This window comes from Bemisia tabaci, chromosome 9, assembly GCF_918797505.1.
Source record: "Bemisia tabaci chromosome 9, PGI_BMITA_v3".
NCBI lineage: Eukaryota > Metazoa > Arthropoda > Insecta > Hemiptera > Aleyrodidae > Bemisia > Bemisia tabaci.
The window spans coordinates 39,837,044-39,858,362 of record NC_092801.1 but is presented as its reverse complement, the minus strand read 5'-3'; the positions used below and the strand labels follow the sequence as shown (position 1 = coordinate 39,858,362).

Here is a 21,319-nt window from a genome sequence, read left to right as displayed (position 1 = left end):
CCATCGTGTTTCTCGCGAACTTTTACACAAGAATCAACAATCAAATCGCAAATTCCTCACACATGCAACATCTCCATTTCCTAGCAGTGCATGCAATCCAGGTTGCCTACCCATCGTCTCATTGGGCGAGCTCACTGAAGCAAGAACTCCGGCCGTGGAAGCCATATATCGTCACCTTCCAGGCAAAGTATCACAAGCGCCGTGCGACGTTTAAAAATTTCCGCCGCCATTTTATTTTTTTACATAGAAATTGTTCAACGAAGCTCTCCGAAAATTTCACCGAATTTTCTTTGTGCTGCCGATAGAATTTAGCGAAATTTCCAAACAGATTCAACCAACAATTTCTCAGTAAAAAAATATAATGGCGGCGGAAATTTTTAAACGTCGCATGGCGCTTGTGATACTTTGCCTGGAAGGTGACGATATGTGGGCTGTATGTGCAGACTTACCGTCCGCGTTCCGGGCTCAACGGCCGAAAGTTCCTTGCGTTGCACCCGGAGCAATCGAAGCGACGGCTCCAGCACCCGGAAGTTTCGGTCTCTGAGCTTGGAACAGACGCTATGTCTATGTCTATATCTATCTCTATGTATATGTAGCCCGTAACTTTTTTTTTCAGTGCTGTCTTAGATCAGAGTACCTGTATAGCAAGAGTATGGACAGATCGCTTCATGGAGGGCTTAGGGCCCAAAAGTGCAGCTACCCTTCTGACCAACTTCTAACGCACAAAATTTCACTGCCAGTCTGTAGATTCCAATTCTAACGAAGATGGCTAAGAAAGTACGTAAATGAGCGTTCTTCCACAAAAATGAGTAAATTTATGCAAAAACTAAGTCAAATACGTGCTTTATAAACGATGGTTCGTAACAATGGACCACTAGACAAGGTACGAATTTCAGCACTCTGATATATGTTCCGTAACCAAAATTTCACGTAGAGCACGATGCGCACAATAAAAATTATCGAAATCAACTCCTCACAACGATATTTAATGATTCTTGATGCGTGAATTCAAACCACCCGCTCATGAAAACTCAATGCTCTACGTGATTCACATCGCGCGCTAAACGTTATCATGACAGTCTCTGCGCGATGTAAAAATCTGGCAACCTCAATCTTGACGCTTTGGCTCAGCTATAGCAAATTGCCTATAGTTCGAACAACACATGGTGGGAAATGAATATTGCTCGATTAAGAAACTTGCTGAGACCGTTGTCGTGCGCGATTTGACTCACGTAGAGCTTTGAGTTTCTTGTGGGCGGGCAGTTCAAATTCCTCGTAACCAATATGAAATAAAAATGTTAATATCTCCGTTAGGAGTTGGTTTCAGTAATTTTCGTTGCGCGAATCGTGTTCTACGTGAAATTCTGGTTCTGAAGCATGTATCAGAATGCTTAAATTCGCACCTTGTCTAGTGGTCCATTGTATTAATAATCGCTCTGGGTACTTGAAATTCATAGGTTGGCTGCATTTCTGGGCCCTAACTTTATTCGCGGAGGCATCGGTGAAGGCCTTTGGCCTTTCGATGGCCTCCGCTTCCTTGCGATGGATTTTCGGAGTTTCACATCTGTCCATACTCTCGCTGTACAGGTACTCAATCTTAGATTTTCTTGAATGTGTTTATGGCTTTTCTCGTTGACTTTTTTTTTCTGCAAGCGCTGATTTTTGATTGGTTGATTGGTTGGTGTGTTGGCAGGCGGCGCTGAACAACCTGGAGGAGATGCAAGGCGGAGGCGTGACGGGGCCGGCGTACCGGGAGCGGGGGCGGAGCATGGGGGTGGGGGTGGGGCCGATGCGGGCCTCGCGGCCGGCCGAGCGGCGGACGGACACCTCGCCGTACTCGAGCGGGCCCTTCCTGTCGCCGCCCTCGCAGGACGGCTGGCGGCGCACCAACTCCGACTCGGCCCTCCACCAGAGCACCCAGATGAACGACGCACACTCCCACCACAGCCCCGGCTCCCAGAGGAGAGGTCAGTATCACAGAATACACTATCAAACATCCGAGTAAGCATAGGCCGAGTCAGCAGCGGACCGATTATTGAAATTGATAGACAAAGCTATAGACAAAGAAGACATAGGAGGTATAAAGCAATCCTGTTGGTTGAAATGGGTGGTTCTCATAGACTAAGGGGGAAAATGATAGATTAACTGTCGGGTCTCTCGTGGGTTGCCGTTAGTTAGTCTATTACCTACCTTCTTTGTCCATTGCAAACACCCGCTTCTACCAATAGGATCCCTCCAAATCCTTTTTGTCTTCTTTGTCTATTGCTTTGTCTATCAATTTCAATTATCAGCCCGCAGGGTGTCTAGCATCAGAAAAAACCGGAAAATAACAGGAATATTGGCCGATCAGGAAAATCGGAAGAATCGGACGTTTTATCAGGAGTTTTTCTTACGAAATTCTCCTCAGCGGAGAAAGTCTTAATGCTTTTTGCCTACCGTGCCAGAAGTCGAGAAAAATCGGTGAAATATCAGGAATTTTCAAAATGAAAAAAATTAGGAATTTTTTATAAAATATCCGGAAAATGTCAGAACTTTTCAAAATTAAAAAAACACTAGACACCCTGGCCAGGGACTTTTCGGGGGGTAGAATCATAGAGCAAAAAAAGGAGGTGTTTGCATCTTGAGGTTTGTTTACCCTGTGACGTAGGTCGGTACAACCTGGCCAGCGAAATCCGGAATTCGAAGAATGAAAAACGGACCATAATGTCCCATTTTTTTGCTTAAATCAACTCATGATATAATTTCAAGCACTTTTTATAGAATGACTTTTTTCCTTAAATTACACCATTTCCAAGAAAATCGATGATAAACGTCGCTGTACCGACCTACGTCATCAAAAAAATTCCAAGATGCCCGAAATGCAAACATGACATTTTCTTCTCTATGGGGTAGAGCGGCACCTCAGAATCAGGGTCTGAGCATATAAGGTGTCTACAAGTCCGGAAATAGCACTGATTTTTCAAGGACGGTCCGGAAGTACCGAAAAAGTGCGGAAATTCCGCAAGAAGGTCCGGATTTTTTTTTTCATTTTTCGTCATTTTGGTCGCAATTTGAGCGAGAAATGCAAATGTTAGACATTTTTCGAATTTCGTCAATTGGCGGTACTGAAAAAGTACTGAATTTTTCTGTTGATGAGGTGCTGAATTTCTTAGGTATGTGCTGAAAAAGCACTGTAAAAGTACTGATTTTCGGGCAGCCGTTTTAGTAGACACCCTGGCATAGCAGGGTTGCTACAGTCAGGGAAAACCGGGAAACGTTAGGGGATTTTAAAAAGTCAGGGAAAACAGGGAAATGTCAGGGAAAATGTGTAAAATCACCTTTATTTGTTTTCTAGAATAGGTTTGAGGTTTCGAACTACAAATTTTGCCTGAAAACTATTTTCAATTACTCGAATGTCTTTTTTACCACCTGCCATATCTTCAACTGTCAGGGAATTTCACTAGAATGTGTCTGGGAAATCAGGGAAATGTCAGGGAATTTCACTTTCCAAATTCGGTGGCAACCATGGCATAGACCACTACACATCGGCAGAACCAGGAAAATATGGGCGTCCGAAAGGACACCTCATCTAGAAAGATAGGTTTTACTACTTTCCTTCCCTCAGCGGACACTAAGCGCACAAAAACTATTCCAACTCCGGTATAGTCATGTTGTTTGACTCAAAAATGAAGGAAAATCTTAGCTTTTCCAGGGTGTCTACCGGTCCCCCAAGTCCCCAATTATGCTCGATTTTGGAATGGTTCCCCCGATTTCCCCGAAAGTCCCCAATTTTCTTGTTCAGGTCCCCAAAAAATGACAAAAATCGTCCTAACCACCGCATTTTCAAATTTTCCCGCCAGCCGCGGCGGCGGCGCGGTATAACCAGGAATGAAAAAACCGAAGTGTTGATTGGTTTTTCGTATGTTTTCATCGGTTCAACATGACTTTTAAAATTAGTCGTATAAAATACGCCTTTTAACGCTCTAAGTAGCTCCCTTTCTCTTACTATTTCCGTAAAGGAAGTCCCCGATTTTCTTGAAAAAACGCCCCTAAAAGTCCCCGAAAGTCCCCAGTTCTGGGTTCTCATAACTAGTAGACACCCTGTTTTCGCCCGTTGCACACAGGTTGGAAATCGTGTACACCGCGGCACAATGAATCGAGTCAGTGGGAGAGGTCGGACGAACTTTGGAAACTTTAAAACTCGGTTTATACACAATTTTGGGGCTATCTAAAAGTGACGCCATTGGTTTCCTCGTGAAATTTTCATCTAGAAGCACCCCTTGAAATTTAAAATGTGACAAAATAAACATCAAAATGTGCAGTTTTAGTCAAAAATGTGGTGTGTGACCTCTCTTATTGACTCGATCCACTGTGCGCGGGTGGTAAGTCTGACATGAAGGAATTACTCGAGAAAATATTCAACCATTGAAGAACACGCACCGCGAGGCGCAGTGCGTGAAGTATTCCGTAAGTCTTGTAGGCGCTAATACGTTTCACACTGACCGAGTGATCGCACTGTGTCTGGCGTAATGCATGAAGTATTCCTACAGTCATGTAGGCGCTAACAATGCTGACGCTGACATGCGTTCCACGCCGACCTTCCCGTATTTGGCGCAATGCGTGAAGTATTCCCACAGTCTTGTAGGCGCCGTTGGTACGCGTTTCACGCCTACCGCATTGTAGCAGTCATGCGGTATCACGCGAAAATGAAAAAAAAAATCTTGGTTTTTCGCCTGTTTCAAATTACTGACGAATGAATGTTGCGATATTCACAGGAAAATGCGTAATTACTTCGTTTTTCAACACTGCTGGATAAGTCGCGTATTACCTGTGATATTGAGGTGAAATACGCGTAATTTCTGACGTTTATACAAAATCGCTTGAAAAGTGACGTATTTATTGTGATACACAGGTGAAATACGCGTAATTTTATATGTCCTCACAAAATCGCTGGAAAAGCCACGTATTTGCCGCGATATTGAGATGATAAACGCGTAATTTCTCAGCCTTTTGCAAAACCGTCGGAAAAAACCGCGTATTTGCCGCGATACTGAGATGAAAATCGCGCATATTATTTCATTTTTCAGAAAACTAGTGGATAAACCGCGTTTTTGTTTAATGCTCATGGAAATTTGCATAAAAATGTTTTACGAATCAACACTGGTCAATATACACCAAGCGTGCGAGTATTCAAACCCCGAAGTAGTCTTGCGGTCAATAGTTAACCCATGTAAAGGAAAAAAATTACTTTTAATTTTCTCTCACTTTTTTATTCATTCGATCATTTTTATTTTTACACAGCAACAGACGGACAACAGTACGAGATCAGCAGGCACAATAGACATTTGTCAGTTTCACCAGATGGGAGGCCGAGGTCATGTTACGATGTGGCTCGTGTTCCTGGAATTAAGTGAGTAATATTCTTCTCATTTTAATTGTAACACTTTGTGCACAAAGACATACGTATTAAATCATGACATAAAATCATTGAGAAAAGAACACTTGTATCAGTGAACCATTGGAACTGATCTGGATGCTGGAAGACCAATCCAAAAATTAGAGAAATCTTTAGGAAAGTCTTGAGCAAATTCTGTATGTCGATAATTTTTAATATGTCTCAATTAAAAAATGGCACCGGTAGTCTCACGACTGAGGAGCCACTGGTAGTCTCACGACTGAGGAGCAACTGTAGATCTTTTATTTTATATTAAAAAAAAGATTCGATCATCAATAACTGAACAGTCAGTAAATTAATAAATTTATTATTTAGCTACCAGAGTAGCATAAATTTCAATTTTTTGCTGTTGGTATTCATTTTAACAGCATCCTTGACTGATTGCACAATAGAGAGTTCCAATTTTATTTCCTTTGCAAGTCAGAAGATTCGTTTAACAAGGAGAATTTAAAATTTAACAAGGTGGAGAAATGGTGCTGGGTCCACACCATTTTGCGGGGAAATCAAAGCCAAGAAGTTCCAAAAATTATAATCAGAGTCAAAAATAAATTTGTTTTAGCTCTAATGAGTACCAGTACAAAACTGAGGGGGGAGAGTGTTCAGCTCAGGCAGTTTGCATCGGAATATTAAGTTGGAGTCACGCCGAGAGATTTATACTGGTTTGGGTCTTTTTATACCTCATCAGCAGATCACACTCGTCACTGAAGATAAATCACCTTTCTCCTCATTTTTCTCCTCTCTCTCCTCCTTCATTTTCCTTACCTTCTTTTCTTCTCTCTTTTTTTCTGCTCCTCTCTCTCTCTCTATTACTTTATCTTTCTCTTTCTCCTCTTCTCCAACAGATTAAATCTCGATCAATTGATAAATTATTTCTACGCAAAATCAATGGCAAATCTTTGGACGCTCGTCACTACAAAACTTCTAAATTTATATTTGAAAAAGGAGCATTTTAGCCCCAAAATCAAAATCGTATTGATTAAAAAGCTAAGATGCTCTAATTCATGTGTTCTGATATTTTATTTGTTAATCATCTGTGTTTTTTCTAGGCATATAATTATTTGTCTCCTGAAATATATTATAGAAATCAATGAGATGAATGAATAAGTTATAGAAATCGTGAGAATGGTCAAAAACTATAAGTCAAAGATGTATTCATCTGAAAAAGGTGCTACCAGGGGTCATGAAACATCAAATAGACTGAAGTATCGACCCCTGTGTATTACTACCAAAACTAGCACCAATTTTGTCGGCGTTTAGCCGAGGGTAAAACCCTCGTTTCCACCGTCCACCACGAGGAGGAACCGACATCAGACGGCACGCTTCCACCGTCCAACTTACAACTCCCATGGCATACGTTAATTTGAAATTCAAAATTTTGAAGAAATTTTGAAAAAATGGAGAAGAAATTTTGAAAAATGGAGAAGAAATTTAAAAGACAAAGGCATGGGGCTCATGCCTTTGTTGTTAGTGAGATTTAATAAGGATAACCTTTTTTTTAAAATTTAATAATTATTAAAGATCTCATGCCATGAAGAGTTGGGTTGGCGTTCTGGGCGCACCCTCACTCACAACAGTGAACAATTCGCCATTGACCGAATGCAGGGAACTCCTCTACCACCGTGCGATCCAGCAGTGAGACGACAAACTCGTAGCTGGATACTCTCTACAGAGATAGAGATTGCTGAAACTTTGTCCGGCTTGTTCGGCCCAGGAGAACAGAATACCCTGAGCCACGAGACCCCGGAACTCTCGTGAAGTATTCGGCTCGTCCTGCATCAAAACCTACTTCAATCTGCAACATCGCCCCAACCACCAGCCCGTTTGAGAGGCGTCCGACCCTCCGGTTCCGACTTTGCCTGGTCTAAAGTGTCCCGGGGGGGATGACGGCTTTAGACTTAATGCGCAAGCATCGGCAGATACCGGAGGTTGACCAGTACAGGATAGCCAGGCTTCGATCGGTCACCCCTGCAATTGGTCACTGGCGAATCGCGCAAAGTCGGTCACAGATCGGGATTTTCAGACCACTGTGTACCGGTTGATCCTTGCACCTCGCGGTTCAAGGATATGGCCTAACTACTATCAGTGGTCCTCTGAAGATCATCGTTCCCCTCATGTTCCTAAGGTTCCGCTTGATCTCTTCCGTAAGCCAGGGATATGGGCTAACAACCAAGGTAATAACGTACCAAGGTTCCGCTTGATCCAAGGCTGCAATGGATATGGCCTAACATCCAAGGTGTAAACAGCCCTGCTGCGCGCGAAGCAGGGCACCGAGGAAGTGGTTGATCCATGCCCGAGCGTATTAGGGATATGGGCTAACAACCAAGGTAATAACGTACCAAGGATGCGCTTGATCCTAAATTGCTCGTTACGATGTGTGAAGAGATATGGGCTAACAACCAGAGGCGAGGGAGGGTGCAGAATCACAACAGTTTGCCGGCGTTTGGCACGGGTCAGAGACCCGCCCCAGGTCCACCACGAGGAGGCTCCGGCACCAGACCCTTTTCTCTCTCTTCTCACGTTTCCTCTCGCTTTTCCTCTCGATTTTCTTCTCACTTTTCTTCTCGCTTTTCCTCTTGCTTTCCTTCTCGCTTTCCCTCTCGATTTTCTTCTCACGTTTCTTCTCGCTTTTCCTCTTGCTTTTCTTCTCGCTTTCCTTCTCAATTTCCTTCTCGCTTTCCTTCTCAATTTCCTTTTCGCTTTCCTTCTCAATTTCCTTCTCGCTTTCCCTCTCACTGTTTTACTGTGTGCTTTCACTATTTTATTCTCTTTTATGTTCTCTCTATTCTTCTCTTCTTATTCTCCCATGTCTCTTCTTTTCTCTCCTCTCTTCTCTCTTTTCTTCCTGTTCTTTCTCTTATCTTCTTCCTCCTCTTTCTATTCTTCTCCCTCTCCTCAAACTTTGATTTTACCCTATACGAAGAGGTACTTTCACGAATGAGCCGTAAATAGTAGTTTTTTTATCGTAGAATATAGTCTATTTGATCCCCAGGGAATCTAGTAGCCAGTAATAGACTTCTGACAGTGCTTCAGAAGACAAACGCATACTCCGTCACCGAGACAGAGAATTGACGAAGGAAGTGATTCGGTCACTTCATTCGAAGTTAGGAAAAGTCTCAAAATGGTGAGCAGTAGAAAAATGTTGAACATCTTATTTATAATCAAGAATCTCATTCCTAGACAAAAGTCCTGAGGACAGAAGAACTCGCGATCCCAGTGGCGTGGCGTGAATTGCGATATATCGATTGTTATGCCATTTAAATCCATGGTAAAAAATCGATTATTAAGGTGTTCGCTACAAACACCCTGTTTATCGATCCTTTTCCATAGGTTTAAATGGCCGATAAACCGATATATCGCAAAGCACGCCACGCCCCTGCACGAGCCGTCCATTTTTCATCATTTATTCCGGTAGAAATAACGTTGAATCAATAAGAAACTCAATAAAACACATCTACACCGAAACACACTCGTTCATCATATGTATGAACTGATATTAATCAAAATTAATCATTTATTGTCTCAAACTGTGCTTTTTGCTAAGTCCTGACGACGGCTGAGGCCGAAAAGCTTCGACTATTAAGTTCCTGAATTTCAAGTTAACGTGAGCTAACAGTTTATTTTAACCCATAGCACTGGCTACCCAACAAACCAAAAATTACACAAAAACTACTACCATAATGTTGTAAATCAACACTTTCAATACCAATTATCATTGAAAGAGCAAAATTGACCAAGACAGATTGTAAATATTAGTCGTAAAACAGTAACCTCAGGCGGAATTTTTTTCGTTTTGCAAAACAACCTCTAGTATAGCAATAATGAAAGTTTTGGTGGTTCACTTGCCTCGGCACAGTAAAACTAAACTTAAGAGAGTTCATCGTTTCCCGCGTGAAAGAACGTAACTTCATTTCAATGTTGCCAAATGTCCCCTCGCAAATTGCATATTAAGTAGGAGGATCTTGAACTTTCCTAACTGGAAATTTCATTGATGATTTTCCCCGAGATTTCATGCAAAATTAAAATAAAAATTACACAGGCACATTTTCATTAATTTGTTTTACAAAGTCGTGCCTGAAAATTGCACAGGCATAACTTTGTAAAATAAATTAATTGTTTGAGTCAATTGGGTGACCTTGGAATGGAGTTACATTCCTTCGTACGGGAGACAAGTTTTACATTTAAACGTCTGGTCAGTTCTACTTATATGTGACAGACGAGGGTTAAATGGACTACATTTTGCAATTAGGAACTAAAATTTCTGGCTCATCCTTAAAAACACTTTTGTGCATCGGGAAACTAATGGCTCATAAGTTATTTCTAAACTGAGTCAGAAATTATAGTTCCCAATTGCAAAATGTGGTCCAAATGAGTCTGGAGGCTATTGGAGCGGAGGAAAACTTATTATTCATGTGGAAGCTACCTTTCATAACAATATGCCGGGCCCCTTTTACCAGTGACCAGATCTGTAAGAAAAGACCTATCTTTCTGAGGACAAAATTCCTTTACTCAGGAAATTTGATCCTAAATCTCAAAAACTGTCGTGAAGCTTGAAGACAAAAATTCCTAGGTTGTAGAAAAATGTTGTTCATGTGTTCGCAAAAAGTTAAGAACAATTTTCTCCCGGAGGAGAGGCTCTTTTTACACAGATCCACACACAAATGGACTGCATTTTGCAATTGAGCACTAAAATTTGTGTCTCAAGTTTAGAAACAACGTAAGTACTCATAGTATCATATGCACATAAGTGTTTTTATAGATGAGCCAGAAATTGTAGCTCCGAATTGGAAAATTTAGTTCAAATTAAGTTGACTCAGACCGCTCTCGGCGCTCTCTGCTCAATCTTCACCAGATTGAAGGCAAGAAGGAAGTAAAGCAGTCGATAACCTAACAAGGTTTAACAGTTAATTTCCACCACGACGCACTAGACCCCGGCTCGTCAAAAATTCTTCCAAAGCCACGAGGCACGCTGGAAATTCATGAATAATCATCCAAAATTGTTACGTATTGTTACTTTGCTCTATGATGACCCATGTCTCCAATAAAAATCTTAGCTTGAGGATACGTCTGGTTTTAGAAATACAGCGTTGACAAGTTTCCATATTTAAGCTTTAAAGATTATCGTATTATCAAGTATCTTACTTTCTGTAAACAACTGTCATTGGATGTTTCATGATATTTTGAGACATTTTATCAACAGTCAGTGTACATTTTTCTAAAAAAATACGTTAATAATAAATAATTTTTCTACGTTAATGCTGTTAATTCTGTTGATACAACGTTGCAAACTTGACATCACAGACCCATAAAAATGCTCATTTTGTTCCGTTTTTGAATTAAAAAACGAACTTATTGACCACCTAAAGGTATGATAATGTGGTTTAGCTGAAATTCTATGATAAGATTAGTCTTGTGTAAAAGTTTTACCGCGAGTGTAAGTATAGATTTAACGATACAGCGTTGCAAAGTTTATGTATATAAGCTTTAAAAATGTTTTTATTTTTAAGTTCAGTGTTTGTTTGTTTTTTTTTTTTTTTTTTTTTTTTTTTTTATGAAATAAACCATTTACGTTATCTGCAGATGTAAGATTGATTTGTAGTGATACAGCGTTGCCAAGCTTACAATTTTGAACTCTACGAAATATGATTTTTTTTTAAATTTTTTTTTTCCAGTTAAAGATAAAATCAATGGGTATCATCCCTCTTATCAAGCCAAAATATCAAGGTCTGATGTCTGTTCCAAGTGACAATTGGTTTTTGCAATAATACTTTCGCCAAGTTTATTCACAATTCTCTCCAAGCAATAAATAATAGACGATTTTAAAATAAAGATGCTTCCAGTAGTTATTTGATTTTGCTTATTTTTTTATTTACATTGACATTTTTTTCTTTCAATTTTATATGACTTTCTACCGTACATTATTTTTCATTTTTTTTTTTTTTATTTTTGTATTTTTTATAGTTTTTTATCTTCTTCCTTCAAAATATTTTATTCGTGTGATGCTTCAGTGTCAGTCCTGCCTTGCCTTCAAATCTATAGAAAACACCTCAACATGATGCCAATTTTAAACTTTCGCCCTCCAAAAGTCATATTTAAATAATTTTAAAATTTTCTCTTAAGGAGGCGTCTGGGGTTTTTTTATACATTAACGCAACAGTGATTTAAATATTCTATTTAGGTTTTAAATTATATTTTATTGTTTTGTTGGTGTATTTATTATTTTTCGTTCATTTAATTTACTTCGCATTTTTTGTTTTTTTTTTTCCTTTCTTTCTTTCTTTTTATTATTTTTTTTTTATTTCTTTAATATTTTCAAAATCTCTCATTCTTACGTTCAACATACTCAGTTTTTTAAGGCATAATGAATGTATCGTCTATATCAAGATTTATTTCTACTTAAAAAAACCCAAACGCCTCCATATTTTATGTTAGTTTCTTCATTACACCTAAAAAAGGTTGAATTTGCAACTAAGTCTAGGCAGAATATTTCAGATCTTGAAAGCAACGCTGATGCTGAATCATCCATTGTATTCCAAAAATCCTCTGGAATTACATTTAAAAGTAAAATTACTATTGGAAGTATCCTTACTTTTAACTGATTTTATACAATCGAATGTTAAAAGAAAAGCAGATAAAATTTGCAACGATGTTATTTTAATGCAATTGTCACCCAGGATCAACATAAAGCCTCCACATTTCGCTTCACACTATTAACCATTTACTCATATTGTATCTTGTCTCCAATACAATAACAAGAAAAAGTAGACATTTTCACAGATGAAAGATGTAAACTTTGCAACGCTGTATTGCTCAAAATTATCGTATACTGATTAAATCTATGCTATACGTCTAAACTTTGCAACGCTGCATTGCCTAAAATTATCGTATACTGATATAAATTTTACTATGAGTCTGCGAGTATCTCTTATTGTATATTTTATGTCTCAAATACTGCTACAATATACAAAACTATAAAAAATGGGTATTTTTAAAGAGCAAGAATGTAATTTTTGCAACGTTGTACGTTAACGGCTCATCCACAATTTGAAACTTTTACTACGGATTTTCTTATAATTTTTCAGTTACGCGTCATGTTTACTTGAAACTTACATTACTTGTTACTTACATTACTTTGAAATTGGCTTTTGGAAGAAATTCTTCAAAAATATGAAGATTTTTAAGACTCAAACATGCAAACTTTGCAACGCTGTAGCTCCAAAACCAATGGCGTGGCGCGAATTGCGATATATCGATTGTCATGCCATTTAAACCTATGAAAAAGGATCGATAGACAGGGTGTTCGCAGCGAACACCTTAATAATCGATTCTTTACCATAGCTTTAAATGGCATGAGAATCGATACATCGCAATTCACGCCACGCCACTGTCCAAAACCAAACGTATCCTCAAGCTAAAATTTTTACCGGAGGCTTGTCTCATCATAAGGTTTCATTTCGGTCACGTACGAATGAAATCCCCGGGTGTCAAAAAAGGTCGCTCCTCTGACATAAGGACGTATCTCACTTTTCACATGAACCGCAGAAAGCATGGATTTGAATGTGACCCAGGGCTCACGAGGAAATTGAGATTCGCCCTTTCGTCAGAGGAGCGGCGAAACGGGGCCACTCATTGGGAGGCTTTTTAATCTATTTTCCTCCCTCAATTGGACTGCATTTTGCAATTTGGAACTATAAATTCTGGCCCGGTTTAAAAAAAACGCATGTGCCATTAGTATCCCTATGCACATAAGTGTTTTTTTCAGATGAGCCAGAATTTATAGTTCCAAATTGCAAAATGCAGTCCAATTCGTCGTTACCTCCCACGAAAGAACATAACTACATTTGGATTACATTTTGCAATAAGGAACCACTATTTCTGACTCTTCCATAAAACCACCGTTCTGCACAGGGAAACCAATGGCATATACGTTGTTTCTAAAATGAGCCAGAAATAGTGGTTCCTTTTTGCAAAATGTGGTCCATTTCATTGTTTCCAGATTTCGCCTCGTAAATTTGAATTTGTAAAGGAAAATGTTAGGTATTAATTGTACATTTCACTGATTTTTCCGCTGATCTCATGAAAAACGAAAAAAAACTTTGGACAAAAATTTCGCATTCTCGTGTTTGTGAAAAATTGAATTCTTTGAATGAATTTGACAACCTTGGAATGGAGTTACGTTTCTTTGTCCGGGAAATGACAAAATGAAGCTGAATCCTGTCGCAACGAATTCAGTGAATAGTTTATTCTGCAGAATCTTGGCAAAATAAGACAGTTTCAAGGCAGTATGTTCCGTAGTTCTGCAGTATTACAGAAACAGAACATCAGGAAAAACTAGGCACCGTCAAATGCAGTTAAGTTGATTCTACCTAAAATCGCCCGAATGATGACAGCGGCGATGAGCAGCGTTGAGGACAGTGGCGTGGCGTGAATTGCGATGTATCGATTGTTATGCCACTTAAACGTATGGTAGAGAATCGATTATTCAGGTGTTCGCTGCGAACACCCTGTTTATCGATCCTTTTCCATAGGTTTAAAGGGCATAGCAATCGATATATCGCAATTCACGCCACGCCACTGGTTGAGGAAGAATGAGGGGCTTGTAGGACAAAGCACGTAAGTGCAGTTTTTGCTACCTCGAGAAATATGTGTTTGAAGCTTCGAAATTACATGGATCCTTATGGCGGAATGAAAGTTCAAACTGACTTTTTGAAGCTTAAAAATTGAAATTTGGGAAGGAATTTTTCACAGAATATGCAGTAAGCCTGGTTTTACTTGAAATCATCAATATCTCAATTTTTTCAAAAACTGCTTTTATGCGCCTTGTCCTCCAAGACCCTCAAATATTTTAGCAGCCCATTTCAAAAATTGAAATTATTGACGGTAATCGATTCATTAGAAGTTAAGGGGATTCGATGGACGCCATATTTTGTGTCAGAACGACATGCGGTTTATCGCGTCGATTAGTTTCATTTTTTCAGCTACTCGTCATTTTTCTCGAATTTTAAGACCTCAATACTGTTGTCAGGAGACTAGAGCACTCGCTTACCAATTTTAACAATGAAATTTAACGTAATAAAGGCGTGGTTTTTTTAGAGAGAAAATATCGCTTTCGAGTGCACTTTCGATATCAGTATCGAATGCGATGTTTTCTCTCTAAAAAAACCACGCCTTTGTTACGTTGAATTTCATTGTTAAAATTGGTAAGTAAGTGCTTTAGTCTCCTGACAACAGAATTGCGATCTCAAAATTGGAGAAAAATGACGAGTAGCTGAAAAAATGGAACCGATTGATGCGATATATCGCATGCCATTCATGACTCAAAATATGGCATCCATCGAATCACCTTAAGTTGATTTTACCTAAAATCGCCTGAATGATGACAGCGGCGATGATCAGCGTTGAGGAAGAATGAGGGGCTTGTAGGACAAAGCGCGTAAGTGCAGTTTTTGCTACCTGGAGAAATATGTGTTTGAAGTCTCGAAATTACATGGATCCTTATGGCGGAAAGAAAGTTCAAACTGACTTTTTGAAGCTTACAAATTGAAATTTGAGAGGGAATTTTTCACAAAATATGCACTTAGACTAGTTTTACTTGAAATCATTAAAATCTCAACTTTTTCAAAATTTGCACTTATGCGCCTTGTCCTCCAAGCCCCTCAAATTTTTTAGCAGCCCATTTCAAAAATTGAAATTATTGACAGTAACCGATTCATTAGAAGTTGAGGTGATTCAATGAACGCCATATTTTGTGCCAGAACGACATGCGAAATATCACGTCGATTGGTTTCATTTTTTCAGCTACTCGTCATTTTTCTCGAATTTTGAGATCGCAATTCTGTTGTCAGGAGACTAAAGAATTCACCTACCAAATTTTGACAAACAAATTCAACGTACTGAAGTCGTGGGCTTTTTTTATGAGACAAAATATCCCATTCGAATGCAGTATTTTTCCTCTATTTTCCTCACGCCTGTAATACTTTGAATTTGTTCATCAAAATTGATAAGTGAATTATTTAGTCTCCTGACAATAGAATTGCGATCTCAAAATTCGAGAAAAATGACGAGTCGCCGGAAAAATGGAACTAATCGATGCCATATATCGCATGCCGTTCTGTCACAAAATATGGCGTTCATCGAATCACCTTAATTTTCGAAATAGGAGGAAGCTTGAGAGATCTTACCGTGAAGAAGCGATGATCTGCAAGGTCAGGAACAGCTCTGATGCGTAGGGTGAAGATTTCCATCCTCGTTCATCGCCTTCTCGAATGTTGGCTGCAAAGAAAAAAATTAAACCCTTTTAGAGATAAATTCAACGTAACGCATTGTTGCACATTGTCTAGTATATGGAACAGCTTAACAAATAAATTGAAATAATGTTGAAAAATAATGGAATAAAACTGCTTTTTTTACCACAAAATTACAATATTCTCACATAATGTATTCAATAATAATCAATTTTCAACGATTAAACATTTTCATATCGACGACTTAAGGAGATTTGATGGACGCCATATTTAGTGTCAGAAAGGCATGCGATATATCGCATCCATTGGTTCCATTTTTTCAGCTACTCGTCATTTTTCTCCAATTTTAGGATCGCAATTCTGTTGTCAGGAGACTAAAGCACTCACTTACCAATTTTAACAAAGAAATTCAACGTAATAAAGGCGTGGTTTTTTTAGAGTGAAAACATCGCATTCAAGTGCAGTTTCGATACCAGTATCGAATGTGATATTTTCTCTCTAAAAAAACCACGCCTTTATTACGTTGAATTTCATTGTTAAAATTGGTAAGTGAGTGCTTTAGTCTCCTGACAACAGAATCGCGATCTCAAAATTGGAGAAAAATGACGAGTAGCTGAAAAAATGGACCCCATTAATGCGATATATCGCATGCCGTTCTGACACAAAATATGGCGTCCATCGAATCACCTTAAGTGTAGGAACACGCGTTTCCGTCTGCTACTCAACACATTTTCTGTCATACTTCATTTTTTCTCGGGGGAACTGGTCTACCTAATTTCTTTAAAACTTCCGTGATTTTTTTTCAATGTTTGCAGAATACTTTGTATAAATTTCAAGCTACGAAGTTTGCTTGTTTCTCTTCGAAAAAATGAAATAAAGGTGGGAATTTTATGACACCACAATAGAAATGCATGATTTTCCACTTTGGCCATCGATTTATGAAGAAGTTAGGTAATTCGCAAATGCAAAAAATTGCAACTCATTTCAATACGCAGAATACCTCGATAACTCCACTGATTGTGAAAAAAATCTCGAGAAAATCAAAAGATTATCGCCCACAGGGATTCTCAAATTATATATTGATGGCCGAAGTGCGAAACCACCTACCTCCGTCTGCGACGTCCCGGACCTCCTGTTACACTTTATTTTTTCTTGGTAAAACTAGTCAACTTATTCCTTGAAAAGTACCTCGATTTTTCCTCTCTTTTAGCAAAATATTCACGGAAAAAAAACACATTGGATCTTGAGTCCAGACTCTTAAAAAAACATCAACAAGAAAAAGTACTCTTGATTCAATCAGAATCTAACTTAAATTAAAAACCAAGCCTCTTAATTTAAGCGGATTTCGTTTTGATTCAAGCAAAAATCCGATTGAATCAAGAGTATTTTTTCTTGTCAATGTTTTCAGGAGTCTGGACTCTAGATCCAATGTGTTTTTTTTCCAGTGTTCTGTAAAGATATCAAGCCAAACAGTCGACTTAATTTTCCTCGAAAAAATAAAATGGTAGCATTTTTACGGGAAATACGTGGTTTCACACTTAAGTTATCGCTAATAAATGTAACCACACTTCTCTCGTTAAAAAAAAGAAAAAAGAAGAAAAAAAAACATTTTGTTGATGACATCAAGCGACTTACCGAATCAACGCTGAGGAATACACGTGAGCAAAATGACTTCCGAAACGATATCCTCAAATCAAATTTCACTGGAATATCACTGAAAAGACACTACCGAAAATTCGCACGATGACAACCGACACGAGTGACAAAACTACTTCCACTTATTGTAAAACACGGCAAACTATCGCACTGAACGGAAAAAGTAGAGGCTTGCAGACTAAAACTTTCGGCGGATAGAAAACTTTCGAATAGTAAGGTTGTTCAACTATTCACTGCACCTTCTATATTTACGAAATAGTTCACACAGAGAAATTTTAATAATAAAGTACCGAACACGAAAATTTAGTACCGAACACGAAACTACACTGATGGTAATACACTTGAAGCACACGACTATCACACGCGGTCCCGAGATGAATATATTTCCGATAAAATATACTTCCGATTCGATTATCCTCCTAGGGGTTGAGCTCTAGCTCAACCCCTACGGCTGCGCGACTTCGACTGACCAAAGTACCGAAAGTTCCGAGCCCTCGAGGTCTCCAACTTTTTCCTTGTTCTTCTCGAAAACAAAAGAGTGGCTTCGATTTCCAAAATATCCCTACATTTCGGGTTTCCCCGCGGTGAAAGCGGTACAAGCTCACAAAAGAAAATATGTTCATTGAACTGAAAACTAATTGGACGTATTTCTATCAAACAGAACTATGTGCATTAAGACATGAGCCCTGAGACCCATAAGAATATATACATAACAGGGCTCATGTCATATTGCTTATAGCTCCGTTTGATAGAAATACGTCCAATTATTACAATAATTAATGAGGGTTTTTGGATTTCCCGGATTAATTCATCTCTCACTTTTCACAACTTTCCTTTTTTTGCTGAAAAGTAGTGAGGGTTCGTCCATGAATCACATAGCCCATTTTCCCCGACCTTTGACCTCTCCTCCTTTTGCCCTAGATGTCATTTACCTCCAGACACCCCCTCCCCCCCCCCCAGAAAAATTTGTCATTTCAAGCGTGCCTCCCTTTTTTGCGTAGGTGTGGGTCGTCGCGAACCCTTGCCACGGGCGTACCACATACGAATTCAAGTGTTTAAATGACTCAAAAATAACATAAATCACATAGGAAAAATCTAGAATCCACTCCTCCTTCACGGCATTTCTTGATTGCAATCGACTCGGCTTGAATTCTGCCGTGCTAAGGAAGAACGTCATATGAACATTCGAGAATTGCCGAATTTTCCTCGATAAAGCATGTATTTTTTACGACATCCATGCATATTTGGACCGCGTTTATTTAACCGAAAGGAACCAAGCCACATCAGCTATTGCCAAATTTAAGGGGGCGATTTAATTTTTTACGAAAGAACGTTTGTGCGGATTCCTTTGAAAATTTTAAGGAATTCGCATTGTACTTCGGAGAAAATTCACTGAAATTTGCCCTAAAATCCGCAAAACCGTTTTTATGGGAAAAATTAAAATGCCTGATTAAATTTGGCAATAGCTGATGTGGCTTGGTTCCTTTCTGTTTAACGCGGTCTATTTTTCCTTTACAATTTCAGATATTTAGATTAAATTGCGTACAAAATCGTCTGAAGATTTGGGGGAAAATATTCACAATTTCCCCACTTAATGGGCCAGTTGCGCTGGTCACAGAATCGCGTTTTGATGCTTGATTCTTGTAGATCAGCTATAATAATAGTAAGATCCGTCCAAACAGCATCTTTCTTCGTTCAATATTAATCGAGATATCGTCTTTTGAAAAGACAGGTTTTGGATGTCATCCATCGCGGTGGTGACACCCTTGGTTTTTTTCACCTTGCTTTCATCCAAGTATCACGCTTAGTAACCAATTCATCGCTGACTGATAAAAGCTAGGTGGAAGAAACGAAGGGTGTCACTACCGCGGTGGATGACGTCAAATTCCAGCTTTCTAGAAGGCGATATCTCGGTTAATATTGAACGTCGAAAGTTGCTGTTAGGACCGATCTTATTAATTTTAGGTGAACCGCAATAATCAAGCAACAAAACATGATTCTGTGACCAGCGCAACTGAGCCAACACTGGAAAAAACACACATTGGATCTAGAGTCCAGACTCTTGAAAACATTGACAAGAACAAATACTCTTAATTCAATCGGATTTTTGCTTGAATCAATTGGAAATCCGCTTAAGTTAAGAGGCTTGCTTCTTGATTTAAGCTAAATTCTGATTGAATCAAGAGTACTTTTTCTTGTCGATGTTTTTAAGAGTCTGGACTCTAGATCCACTGTGTTTTTTTTTTCCAGTGAATCCGGTTTTTGTTTAAAGAAATGTGGCAACGCCTGAAGGCGCATACGGCGTTCTTCCTTAGCACAACAGAATTAGACACCAGGACTTGGATTTAATGTGCTATTGTCATGTTGCCTGGATTGAGCTTTGTGAAATCCTCTCGGACCCGCGCATCCGATGCGTCTCGATCAAGATGATCAGGATGCATTTCCCCGAACGGGCAATTGCGCCGACACGAATGCTCGAATGCACCATGCGATGACCGCCTCGATGAAGAGATGCTTTCACCTATAGCCATTCATCTCATCCTCATCTCGTACGCAACATCCTGGGCTCCCGCCTCGCCAGATCGTCATAGACGTCGCTCCTTTGACGTATGGGCGTATAACAATTTCCGCATGAGTCTTGGAAGCATAGATTTGTATGGAAAATAAAGCTCACGTGGAAATTGAGATGTGTCTTTTCGTCGGAGGAGCGACGATTTGATGCGTGATAATGTCTTGATTCGTCGATCCTTTGATGGAGGGACGTAAGCTCGTTTCAAGGTTGGAAAATTGATCAAGGAATTCGATTTTTTATAGAAATATGACCGGCAATGGCCTGATCATTGCAATTGATCGACAAAGTTAAAGATAAAGAAGACTAAGAAAAAATATAGCGATCCTATTGATTGAAACGGCCGATTATTGAAGACTGCGGTCCGCTGTCTAAGACAGGGAAAAAGTAGGATTCGCCAGGGAATGACAAAATGAACGTATTTCTACCAAACGGAACTGTGTGCATTAAGACATGAGTCCTGAGACCCATAAGTGTATGCGCATTACAGGGCTCACGGCATGAATCATTAATTTTTGACTCTAATTGTAATTTTTGGAACTTCTTGACTTTGTTTTCTCCGCAAAATGATGTGGACCCAGCAACATTTCTCCACCTTGTTACATACAGTTTGGGCCACTTCCTAGTGTTTTATTACTATCTCATTTAAAATTTAACTGGTCACATTAGAAATTTCTCATTTACTATTCTGATGACTTGTATGATTTCAGCATTTATCCTTCGCAACAAGACCCGGGCATTGTACAGATCCCGATCGGGAACAACACTGGCTCGCTGCCCGATTTAACTAGTTTCCACTTTCCGTCGCCTCTTCCAACTCCTCTGGATCAAGATGATCAGCATAGTGGCTCCACGTACAGCAATGTAAGTCACCTCAACATCAAAGCTCCGCAAAGATTGTGGAAGGTTTTCAAGAGAGTTTTAAGCATGGTGTCTAGAATGGGGAAAACTGGGATTCATCAGGGAATGAAAATTTACAGGGAAAATCTGGAAATCTGTTCCAGAGACCGGGAATCTCTTCTTCTACCGCTCAGGGATCATTTCGTTCTCAAATTTGGCGGTCGAGTACCTGACTGCCGACATAATCAAGTAATCGAAATCGTCAAAATATTGGAGAAGCTTTCATTGGCCACGTAACATGAACATCAGGATTGGTTTTTATTTATTTTTTATTTATTTTTTTTTTTAAATTTTTTTTATTTTTTTTAATTTTTTTTATTTTTTTTATCTTTTTTTATTTTTTTTATCTTTTTTTTATTTTTTTTTATTTTTTTTTTATTTACCTTTTTTTATTTTTTTTTTATTTTTTTTTTTTAATTTTTTTTATTTTTTTTATTTTTTTTTAATTTTTTTTATTTTTTTTATCTTTTTTTTATTTTTTTTATTTTTTTTTATTTTTTTTTTTATTTTTTTTTTTTT

General features: G+C 38.8%; 1 long non-coding RNA gene across 1 annotated transcript; it reads right to left on the bottom strand.

Annotated features, from left to right (window-relative positions):
• Positions 1 to 8,768: 8,768 nt before the first annotated feature.
• On the bottom strand, positions 8,769 to 20,590 carry LOC140225417 (uncharacterized). The gene is made up of 2 exons (XR_011900529.1): positions 17,311 to 20,590; positions 8,769 to 15,703 (listed from the first exon to the last, which is right to left on the bottom strand). It is a non-coding gene; the product is annotated as an uncharacterized lncRNA (long non-coding RNA).
• Positions 20,591 to 21,319: the final 729 nt, after the last annotated feature.